This window comes from Emys orbicularis, chromosome 2 (genome assembly GCF_028017835.1).
Source record: "Emys orbicularis isolate rEmyOrb1 chromosome 2, rEmyOrb1.hap1, whole genome shotgun sequence".
Taxonomy (NCBI): Eukaryota; Metazoa; Chordata; order Testudines; family Emydidae; genus Emys; species Emys orbicularis.
This window is the reverse complement of record NC_088684.1, coordinates 118726662-118737628: the sequence shown is the minus strand read 5'-3', so window position 1 is coordinate 118737628 and position 10967 is coordinate 118726662.

The window sequence follows — 10967 nt, the reverse complement described above, 5'->3', positions numbered from 1 at the left end:
GGAGCACGGCAGCATGTATGCAGCAGTGTGTCTGGCACTGCGTGGAGCCAGACACGCTGGTCTGAGTGGCACGGTAAGGGGGCTGGGGGGTTGGATGGGGCGGAGGTTCGGGGGGGGGCAGTCAGGGTACAGGCAGTGGTTGGATAGGCCTGGGAGTCCCGGGGGTTTGTCAGGGGACAGGTAGGGGGTGGGATCCTAAGGGGGAAGTTGGGGGGGGGTCCTCAGGATGGGGCAGTTGGGGACAAGGAGAAGGGAGGCTTAGATAGTGGGTGGGATCCTGGGGGGCAGGGGTCCCGGGAGGGGGTGATCAGGGAGCAGGAGGGGTTGGATGGGTTGGGGTTTCTGTGGGGGGCAGTCGGAGGGAGTGGATGGGGGCAGGGTGGGGCTACCCTCCCTCCCCGTGGAGTATCCTATTTTTTGAATGTTAAAATATGGTATCCCTACCTTCACAGTGCAGCTCTCCATTCACTGCAGCATGAGGTCTCAGCTACCTCCCTCCCTCCCCCTCTTTCCTGTTGGTAGTGGCCAAGGGAATGCTGGGAAATGTAGTTCTTTCCCTGCTCCAGGGCTGGCTCTATAGGCAGGGAGCTAACCGAGGAACTACAGCTCCCAGGGCCCCCTGTTGGTTCTCAGCTCCCATGCTGGATCCCTGCCACCCCTGCAAATGGGCTGCCCCAAGCATGTGCTTGCTTTGCTGGTGCCTAGAGCGGCCCCTGGTTATAGTGTGTGTCAGTGTTTTGTAACAGGTTCCACTCAAGATTATTGTAAGATAACTTTGAAACTGAACTCGGATTGTGGGACACTGTACATGTGTCTACCATAGTTAATGGTTTCATACAGCCTTTCAGCTTCTAGGTACATACCAACATAAAACAGACCAACTGTACAAGCCTCTTGAACTGCACTCAGTCTATACAGTCTGTCATAAATTTGGAGCTATCCTATCTCCTAGAACTGGAAGGGACCTTGAAAGGTCATCGAGTCCAGCCCCCTGCCTTCTCTAGCAGGACCAAATGTAGGAGTTTAGGTAGTTAGGAGCATTAATCAGATCCTTGGGCTAATATCATTCATCAGGAAATAGGTAACAAGGGTTGACTACTATAGGTCCACTGGGAAGGAGACCTTGGTGAATTGGCATGTAAGTAATTGATCAAATTATCTTGTGATTTAGCTTTGGATTGTTTTTTCTTTGCAGCTTGGATAACCAACTGGTACATTTGAGGCCATATTCTGAGGGACTCAGTCAAAAATTTTAAACAAAGTCACCTTCCCAAGACCCGAGATTGAGTATCAGTGTTGTTTTCTATTGTGGTTGTATGATTAGATTCCAAAAACCTGAATGGTTATATCAACCAACTTTCTAGCTTACGTTAGCCCAATCATAGTTCAATACCATTTTTGCCTTCTTATAGTCTATACTACTAGTTGCTGTTGTTAAGGATAGTTAATAAAACTTAATATAACTAAATTAAACTCTCAAGTCCTTTTCTTTAGTTAAGCAACTGAAATTAAAAGAACCCTAAGAAAGATGATACAGATAATCAGTTAAATAGTCGCTTAACTAAGGTTTGTTTTATACCCTATCTTTCTTACAGCAAGAAAGAGAAAAATCACAGATAGAGCACAGCATGTTACTCTGTAAGAGCCATCTTGAATTGATGCACAGCAACCCTCCCGCCCCCACACACAGACAACAACCTGGGCAACTCCTTACTTTTAAAGGTATAGCACACAAGACCAGAACCACTCTACATTCACCTAACCATATACACTAATCATCTTTTTCTTTCTCCAGCAGCACATGTGGACCTTTAAAAAAAGCTAGATTGCTTCCTGAGTTAACTAAAATGCAAAAATGTCCATGGAGCAAATATCTAAGTGGAAATTTATTCCTCAGTGAAGAGGGAGCAGCATGATCAAATGCTCTTTCAGTTTTTCCACTCACCCACACACCCTTATAGCAACATTGCAGGACTACAGCTGTGACACATGTCAAACTCCAGGAGGCCAGGATAAATGCAGTAACAGTTCCAGGATGCTGTGGGAGTCATTACTATCAGCTGCTATTGTTTTTCTCTGGAAACTATAGTTCATGAGCCAGTACAAAACCATATGCCATGTGGCATAAGTCTGGAAAATAGCATGCCACCACTGCAATAATGTATGGACACTGGCAGATGACAGACACTGAGGTCAAAAAAATAAAGAGGGGCTAGTCCATGAAAGTTCTTTGAAAAGATTTCATAGCGTTTTTTAAATGAATCAAAAAAATGTTACGGGTAACCAATGTAACAACTTTAGAACAAGGGTAATTGAAATTATAGCAGCAACATGAGAGACTCAGATGCAGTGATGGAACTTTATACCTTATGGTCTTTACACTCACAGTGTCTGCAGTTGCTACCCTGGTTTTCTCCCTGGCATGACCCACAGAAAGAGCAGTGGCCCCAAACCCTACATTTTACAATGAGTGACACTGCAAGATTTGGTGATAACTGTAGCACAGTTTATGTTGACCCTGGGCTATTAAATCCCACTGTCCTAGGTACTGTACCCAGTCAGTTACTAGATATCCCAAACTAGGAAGGGATACAGCTGATATTGCTTTGATCGTCTAGCTCAGTGGTTCTCAAACTAGGGCCACCGCTTGTTCAGGGAAAGCCCCTGGCGGGCCAGGCTGGTTTGTTTACCTGCTGCCTCCGCAGGTTCGGCCGATAGCGGCTCCCACTAGCCGCGGTTTGCTGCTCCAGGCCAATGGGGGCTGCAGGAAGGGCGGCCAGCACATCCCTCGGCCCACACCACTTCCTGCAGTCCCCATTGGCCTGGGACGGCAACCCGCGGCCAGTGGGAGCCGTGATCGGCTGAACCTGCGGACACGGCAGGTAAACAAACCAGCCCGGCCCGCCAGGGGCTTTCCCTGAACAAGCGGCGGCCCTAGTTTGAGAACCACTGGTCTAGCTCATTCACACTGCATAGTTCCTTTAAAAACTGTGATCATGGAGCAACCTAGAAATAATTCTAGCTATAATTTTTGGTTGTTTTGCTAAGCCAGGAATAAAGATGGTAACCCAATGTACTGACAAATAATCCACGATTTCCTACCAATGCCAATGAATTATACTAACCTGTATAACTAAAGAAATGTGCACCTCCTAATACCAAGTGCTGTCAAACAGGAATTTGATCTGTATAAGCTTTGCACCTGCAGGCCTATCCATCTATTTAGGGCTTTGAAACAGCTGTACTTTTGTGCTTTACCTGCAACATTGTGAGGGCTTAGAGCAGTTTGTTTTCACTAAGTTGCTTCCTGGACTGTTCTTTTCCCCTAGTAACTTGCAAATGAGTCACTTATCTTCTCTGGAAAAATAAATCATTCTGGGCAGGGAAGGCAACATGCATTCAAGACAAAGATTTCTCTTTGACCCACTTTCAGAGTTCTTCATTCTGGACTTTCATATTTAATACCCCAGTTAAAACACACACACGCATGCAAACCTCTCTTTGATTACATGTGGACGATAGCTTTTCCTCATATTTTGATAACCTAACTAAACATCTCCATGATGGCAAAGTTTCAACGTATATTTTAGGAGGTTTTTTTATGCATTGAAAAAAAAGGGGGGATTCTTTGCTGCTGCTTAGATTCCTCCCTTTGTGCTATCATTTCTATTAACTGGATCTGGGGTGTGTAATTTTTGAAGCTATGGTATTAAAACATTAGTAAATAAGCATTTTTGCAATGAATAAAAAATGACTAGAAATACATATTCAATTTTAAAAAGTAAGGTACATTTAAAAACATGTGGATAATCTTGTATCATAAAGAGGGGTTCTTCTGGCCCTCCTTATTAATTCAAAACTCTCATTGATGTAGTGGGAGTTTTGCCTGAGCAAAAAATGCATGATCAGATCCTCAGCCAGGCTGGATTAAATTTTCAGAGTGGTGCTTGCATAGTTAGGATGGATGTGCAACATTGTGCTAACATTAATGGGAGTTGCAGGCATAGTTCCCCAGGCATGTTGCTAAAAATGTCCTTCTGTAAGTGCTACAACCCTTTTTTTAACTTAAAAAGGGTACTGGCTGTCCTACAGAAGGGGAGCATCACACTTTGTTGAGGTTGCAGAGTGAGTGCTCCTCTCTCTACAGGAAGAACAGCAAATGTCAGCTCCCCACCTTCATTTACACTTTGATCAATAAAGTTGCTGGCAGTGAAAACTGTCATGCATGGTAAGAAAAGAAACGGTTTCCCTCTAATGAAAAAGGCATAGGGCAAAATCCTCCTATATTTAATGTGGATAGGAGATACATTCTAGCATGGCACTCTTACATTCTCACATTAAATGATAGTCATGCTGACAGTATTTTTAAGGTTGCAAAGCAACTTTCATTGCATCAGATACCCTGACTGACATTAAGTAACCTCATGTAATTACTTGAGGAGTAAGGTACTACTCAACATCAGTAAATATATCTGAATCTGGCCCATTGCCAAACCTTCTTTTCACTCACTCGTAACTGTCTGAAAACTACTCCATTTGGATGACACTTCACTTCAGCCCAAAGATCAATCATTCTGGAAAGTTTGCTAAAATTCTGCTTTCCATTTGGCATTTCCAGAGGATGTTTTTCACTAGTTATAATATTTTTCATATTTTTTGAGGGAGGAGTTGTTTGTTTTGCATTCAGACAAATAAACAGGGGCTTGTTTTGAAGCCTTTAAAACATGCCCTCACTGTGAGCGTGCTTGGCAAGTTTGAAGGAACTTAGTTCAGACACTTGTGCTCCTAATGCTTTAACAAGAAGATCCCAGAAAATGTTTCCCCCACAATATAATAAACTCCATTCCTCATGGGGCTCCATGCCTGCAGAGAGGAGTGGTGTGGGACTAGATAATCGACTCATTTGTTTCCCTGTTTAAATAAAATGCCCTCTCAGAACCATAACTAGGGAGGGACGTAACACCACAATTATACATTAAGTGCACTTGTTGGATATCTTTATACTATGTTCCTGAAAAATATGCTAAATATATTGATACTATAGTACAGTCTGTGTGTGTATATGTGCATGCATGCCCAGTGTCTCCCTGAAGAGGAACCAGGTTTCTGCTCTTCTGAATTTTTAATTTTTTTAATATATAAGATTCCTGACCCCTGCTGCAATCTTATGCATTCCACAGACAAGCAATTTGCTTCTTAGTATTTTTACAAGCCCTACGGATAAGTAATCTCTGGTAGAGACAATTAAGCAGTCTAGCAACAGTGCAAATCCATCAGAAACAGGGAAATAACCTCAAGTTTTCCTTTGCTGTGCTAGTGGAATTTTAACAAGGGCTTCTCATGGCCTCCTACTCATCTCTTCCAGCGCATCACTGGCCATATTAGAAAACCACCTGGGTCCTGATTCAAAGCTCACTAGAGTCAATGGAAGTCTTTTCATTGACATCAATGGGCACTGTATCAGATTCATACTATCCCTGTGCATGGTATCCCACCTATGGCTAGAATGTGGTAGATTTATGTGTCTGTGCAAGCAGAGCAAAAGGGACCTCCCCCCAGTACCCAACACTTGGCTGAGCACAAACCACATCTGAGTGAAAGGACCACATGAGGCTAGTGGTACTAGCAACCCCAAAGGGGCATAAAGAAAGTGGGGCCGTAGCTGAAGCCTGTGGGCATTGACCAGCATGATGTGCCTTCTTAAAGAGTGACTTTAAAGTGCATGCCAAATGCCTCCTAAAACCTACTGGATTGATGCAGAGCTCCATACTGACCCCAGCACTGGGCCGTTTCTACAGTAGACATACCTTAACACAGTGGTGGGCAACCAGCGGGCCAATAGGGTGATCTGATTGCGGGCCGCGAAACATTTTGCTGACGTTGATCTTCCCCAGGCACAGCCCCCCGCAGCTCCCAGTGGCCATGGTTCACCATTCCTGGCCAATGGGAGCTGCGGGAAGCGGCGGGCCGCAGGGACGTGTGGGCTGCAGGTTGCCCACCACTGCCTTAACACAAGAGAGCTGGTAGTGCTTTGACAACTGAAATGGGGAGAGGAAGCAGAGGAGAAATGGAGGAGATGGTGGGTTTACAATAGGATCTGGGTTAGGGAGGTTGAAGAGAGTGGAAAGAGGGTGCTGGATAGGTTGAAAAGGTTTGGAAGTTCTGGAGAGCCATCTGGATTTATAGATACTTACTTGATTACTTGAAGCAAATCTCCAAACTTTTGGGGTGGGGTTTATTCAGAGCTAGGGCCCTACCAAATTCAGGGCCATGAAAAACATGTCACAGACCATGAAATCTGGTCTCCCCCCGTAAAATCTGTTCTTTTGTGTGCTTTTACCCTATACTACACAGATTTCATTGGGGAGACCAGCATTTCTCAAAACCCTAGTTCCTAGCTGAAATTATAGAGCAGTTCTTTTAATCTAGTCTCAGTTTTTCCTCTCTTCTAGTCCTTTCCACTGTATTATCGTATTTCCATTGATCCTTCACGCACAAAAAGCACCAAATCCTGCTCTTTCACCTGTGTTAATCCAGAGGATCACCATTAAAGTCAATGGAGTTACTCCAGATTTACACCAGTGTAACTGCCAGCAAAATTTGGCCAATTGATTCGAGAAAAGATTTGCTTAGTAGAAGGGTCATACTGTACCTCTTTGCAGACTTTTATTTTAATCTTGCTTGAGTAGGGGTGAGAGAGAGAATTTCGATTCCTAAGCACCTCACTCATATGCCTACCTTGCAATGATTGAAGTCAGATAGATGACAGCAGAAGACTCTGCTCTGCACACTGAGTAAAAAATGACTGAGGGTTTAGTGGGATTTTAAAAGGATGCAGATGGATGCTTGAATAAAAATACAGAAAAAGTTCCTGTGTATGAAAGAACAACCACATCACTGGCACATGACAACATTGATCTAACACAGACAGAGAGTTAAATTATGCCTCATCCTGGATGGGAGTAATAGATACTGGAGAGCGTAGAAGGAACCCTTTTCCTTGTCCCTTCCCTCTCTTGCCCTGGGCACCTATGCAGGAGAGAGTCACCATTTGGCTTCCAGTGCACAAGGGAGGAAAAGGACTAGCACTGTATCCTATGCTCAATGACCCCTGCAAAAGGAGTGCTTTGGGGCAGGGTGTAGGCCGGGCCAGGGATATACCCCCCACATGTGGCAGGATGATTTTTTAAAAGTGTGCAAAGGCCACTTCTTACTTTGCTCCGCCCCCAGCTCCCAGAAAGAGCTGCACCTAATACAAGCATAATGCCTTCTGGCACTGCTTCCTTAGCTAATTCACCTCCGTCCCCTCCAAAGCATGGCAGAGTCTCACTGGAAGCAAAATTTGGCCCTGAAGATGTACACTGATGACATTACATTAATATACAGTTCTCATATTCTTCTATAAAACCCCAGGCATTATCATTAAACACTGTTATGCTGTGCTGAGTAATTCTTAATTCAGATTTTTAGATAAGACATAAGACCAAGGTCCTGACTGTCCACCGTCACCGTCATTAAACATATTATGGCACTTTTTGCACGTGCTTACCCTCATTCCTGGCCAAATTCCAATCAGAGTAATTACATTCTTCCTAGCATAGTGTTGCTTTGTGCTGTAAAACAACTGCCATATCCCAACTTGAAACAGCTGCATTGCCATGTCAGGTGAAGCAATCCTTGGGCATAATCTGAAAAGCATTCGCTTTTAGACTCTTGTGGATGAAAGGTGCCATATAACTGTAAGACCAAAAATAATAACAACAGATATAACTTACGAGGTTGGGAATTGCAATCACTTGTGTGAATTTGCTGTACAACGCCGAAAGATCTGAAGCACATCTACTGTTATTGTGAGGGGGATATAGGCACAGATTCTGATTTCACATACAGTGGAGAAACTCCACTGCATGTTGAAGAATTGAACAGAGTTCAGAAAACTATTCAAGGGCTGGAGAACATGCCTTACCCTGGGAGACATAAAGAGCTCAATCAAAGAGAAGATTTAGGGCTTGGCTACGCTTGCAAGTTAGAGCGTATTAAGTCAGCCCCGGGCACCCTAACTCCTGAGGTGTCCACCACACTGGCAAGGCATGTAGAGCGCCCAGACTCCACAGCTGGAGGGCCCCTGGTAATCCACCTCCACTAGAAGCATAACTCTTGCTGCGCCCCGGCTGGAGCACCGTGGCGCCAGTGTGGACGCCCGGGTCTGTTAATGCGCTCTGATCGGCCTCCAGAAGTGTCCCACAATGCCTATTCTAGCCACTCTGGTCATCACTTTGAACTCTACTGCCCTGCCCTCAGGTGACCAACCATCAGAGCCGCCCTTTAAATTCTCTGGGAATTTTGAAATTCCCCTTCCTGTTTGCTCCGCAGGGCATCTTTCCAGGTGACCATGCCTCCACTCACCAGGCAATCCCCAGCATGGAGCAATGGCGAGGTGCTGGACCTCATCAGTGTTTGGGGGGAGGAAGCTGTCCAGTCATAACTGCGCTCCAGCCGTAGGAATTACGATACCTTCAGGCAGCTATCAAGGGACATGATGGAAAGGGTCCATGACCGGGACGCACTGCAGTGCAGGGTTAAAGTGAAGGAGCTGCAGAATGCCTACCATAAAGCGTGGAAGGCAAACTGCCGCTCCGGTGCTGCCCCCACCACCTGCTATTTCTACAAAGAGCTGGAAGCGATACTTGGGGGCGACCCCACCTCCACTCCGAAGAGCACCATGGACACTTCAGAGGCCGTAGCAGCCCAGAGTTCAACAAGGCAGGAGGAGGAAAGCGGGAGCGAGGGTGCTGAGGAGGAGGGGGACAGCCCGGCATCCCTAGATGCATGCAGCCAGGAGCTGTTCTCAAGCCAGGAGGAAGGTAGCCAGTCGCAGCGGACGGTGCTTGGGAAAGAACAAACACCAGAGGAGGTGTCCGGTAAGTGGCTTTTATTTTGGGAAGGAAGTTGTTCGGTGCGGGCTCTTGGGGCAAGGAGGGCTAGGGCTGCGTACATGCCTAGATGCGGAATAGGGAGTTGATGTGCTCTCTCACATCGCGGAAATCAGCCTCAGTGATCTCTTCAAAGGTCTCATGCAGAAAATGGGCAATCCGCTTGCACAGGTTCCTTGGCGGAGCTACTGTGCTCCTTGTCCCAGTAAGGCTACCATGTCTACAACACTGTGCCGTGACGGGCGGGGGGGGACCATTGCTGCACACAGGCAAGCTGCATAAGGGCCAGGGTGGAAGCCGCATTGTAGTGAAGACCCTCCCTTGCTTCCCAGGTCACCCTCAGCAGCGAGATATCTTCCAGGACAAACTCATCCTGTGGAAAATGTGGGGACAGTGTTCAGTATAGGGGCCCCCTGCAGCTGTTGGCTCTCCCCAAGGCACAGAAACCCAGAGGACAGTATGGCCGTGAAACAATCAGTCCCCTTGCCCCTGTGCTTACTCACCATTTTGTGACTCCTGTGGGTTATGTGTGCTCACTTTGGGATGGGCAATTTCTGCTATTGTGTACACTGTACTTGTCTTAAAGTATGGCCGAATCATTGCTCTGTCTGGTGTGAACAATGCTGCCTCTGTTAAGTGCTGCATTTTGGCTTTACAGATGCAACCTTGAGATCCCAGCCATCCTTGTTATCAACGGCTGAAAGACTCCAAAGAATCAGGAAGTGTCCGCGAAGAAGCAAAGAGGACCTGCTGCATGAAGTCATGCAGTAGTCCCATAATGAAATTTTAGCCAGCCTGAAGTGCAGCACTCATTGCACGGCACTCCAGGTAGGAAGGCTGAATATGATAACAGGACATATGCAAATCTGTGATTGTCCCGTTCCCCACCCCACCCCCTTCCCGCCTCCCACACTGCACAAATGTGTCATGCCCTTTCTGTTTCCCAAGCAGTTGTGTTTCTTTTCAATAAATTAATTTTTTGGCGTTGAAAACATTCTTTATTGCATTAAGTAAAAGATACCGTAGCCCAGGAAAGCAACAGGCACTGCAAGTCAGCGCATCATACGTAGCAAACACAGATGCCTACTAGCATTGGAACCACTGCACTTCATTCCCATGCAGGGCACCAAACATTACTGGTGGCTTTCAGCATCGAATTGCTCCCTCCAAGCATCCCTAATCCTTACAGCCCCGCGCTGGGCCCCTCTAATAGCCCTGGTCTCTGGCTGTTCAAATTCAGCCTCCAGGTGTTGAACCTCTGAGGTCCATGCCTGAGTGAAGCTTTCATCCTTCCCTTCACAAATGTTATGGAGGGTACGGCACGCGACTATAACCGTGCAGATGTTGTCATCGACCAGGTCCAGCTTCCCATACAGACAGCACCAGCGGCCTTTTAAATGGCCAAAAGCACACTCAACAGTCATTCTGCACCAACTCAGCCTGTTGTTGAACCGCTCCTTGCTGCTGTCAAGGCTCCCTGTGTAGGGTTTCATGAGCCACAGCATTAAAGGGTAAGCGGAGTCTCCAAGAATCACAATGGGCATTTCGACTTCCCCTACGGTGATCTTCTGGTCTGGGAAGAGAGTCCCAGCTTGCAGCTTCCTGAACAGGCCTGTGTTCTGAAAGATGCATGTGCCATGCACCTTTCCGGACCAGCCTGCGTTAATGTCCATGAAACGCCCACGGTGATTCACAAGCACCTGGTGAACCATAGAGAAATACCCCTTCCAATTTATGTACTCGGAGGCTACGTGGGCTAGTGCCAGAATTGGAATATGCGTCCCATCTATCGCCCCTCCGCAGTTAGGGAAACCCATTTGTGCAAAGCCAGCCAGAATGTCACACACGTTGCCCAGAGTCACGGTTCTTCTGAGCGGGATGCAATTAATGGCCCTGCAAACTTGCATCAACATGATTTCAACGGTTGACTTTCCCACTCCAAACTGGTTAGCGACCGATCAGTAGCTGTCTGGAGTTGCCAGCTTCCAGATTGCAATAACCACCCGCTTCTCCACCGGCAGGGCAGGTCTCAAT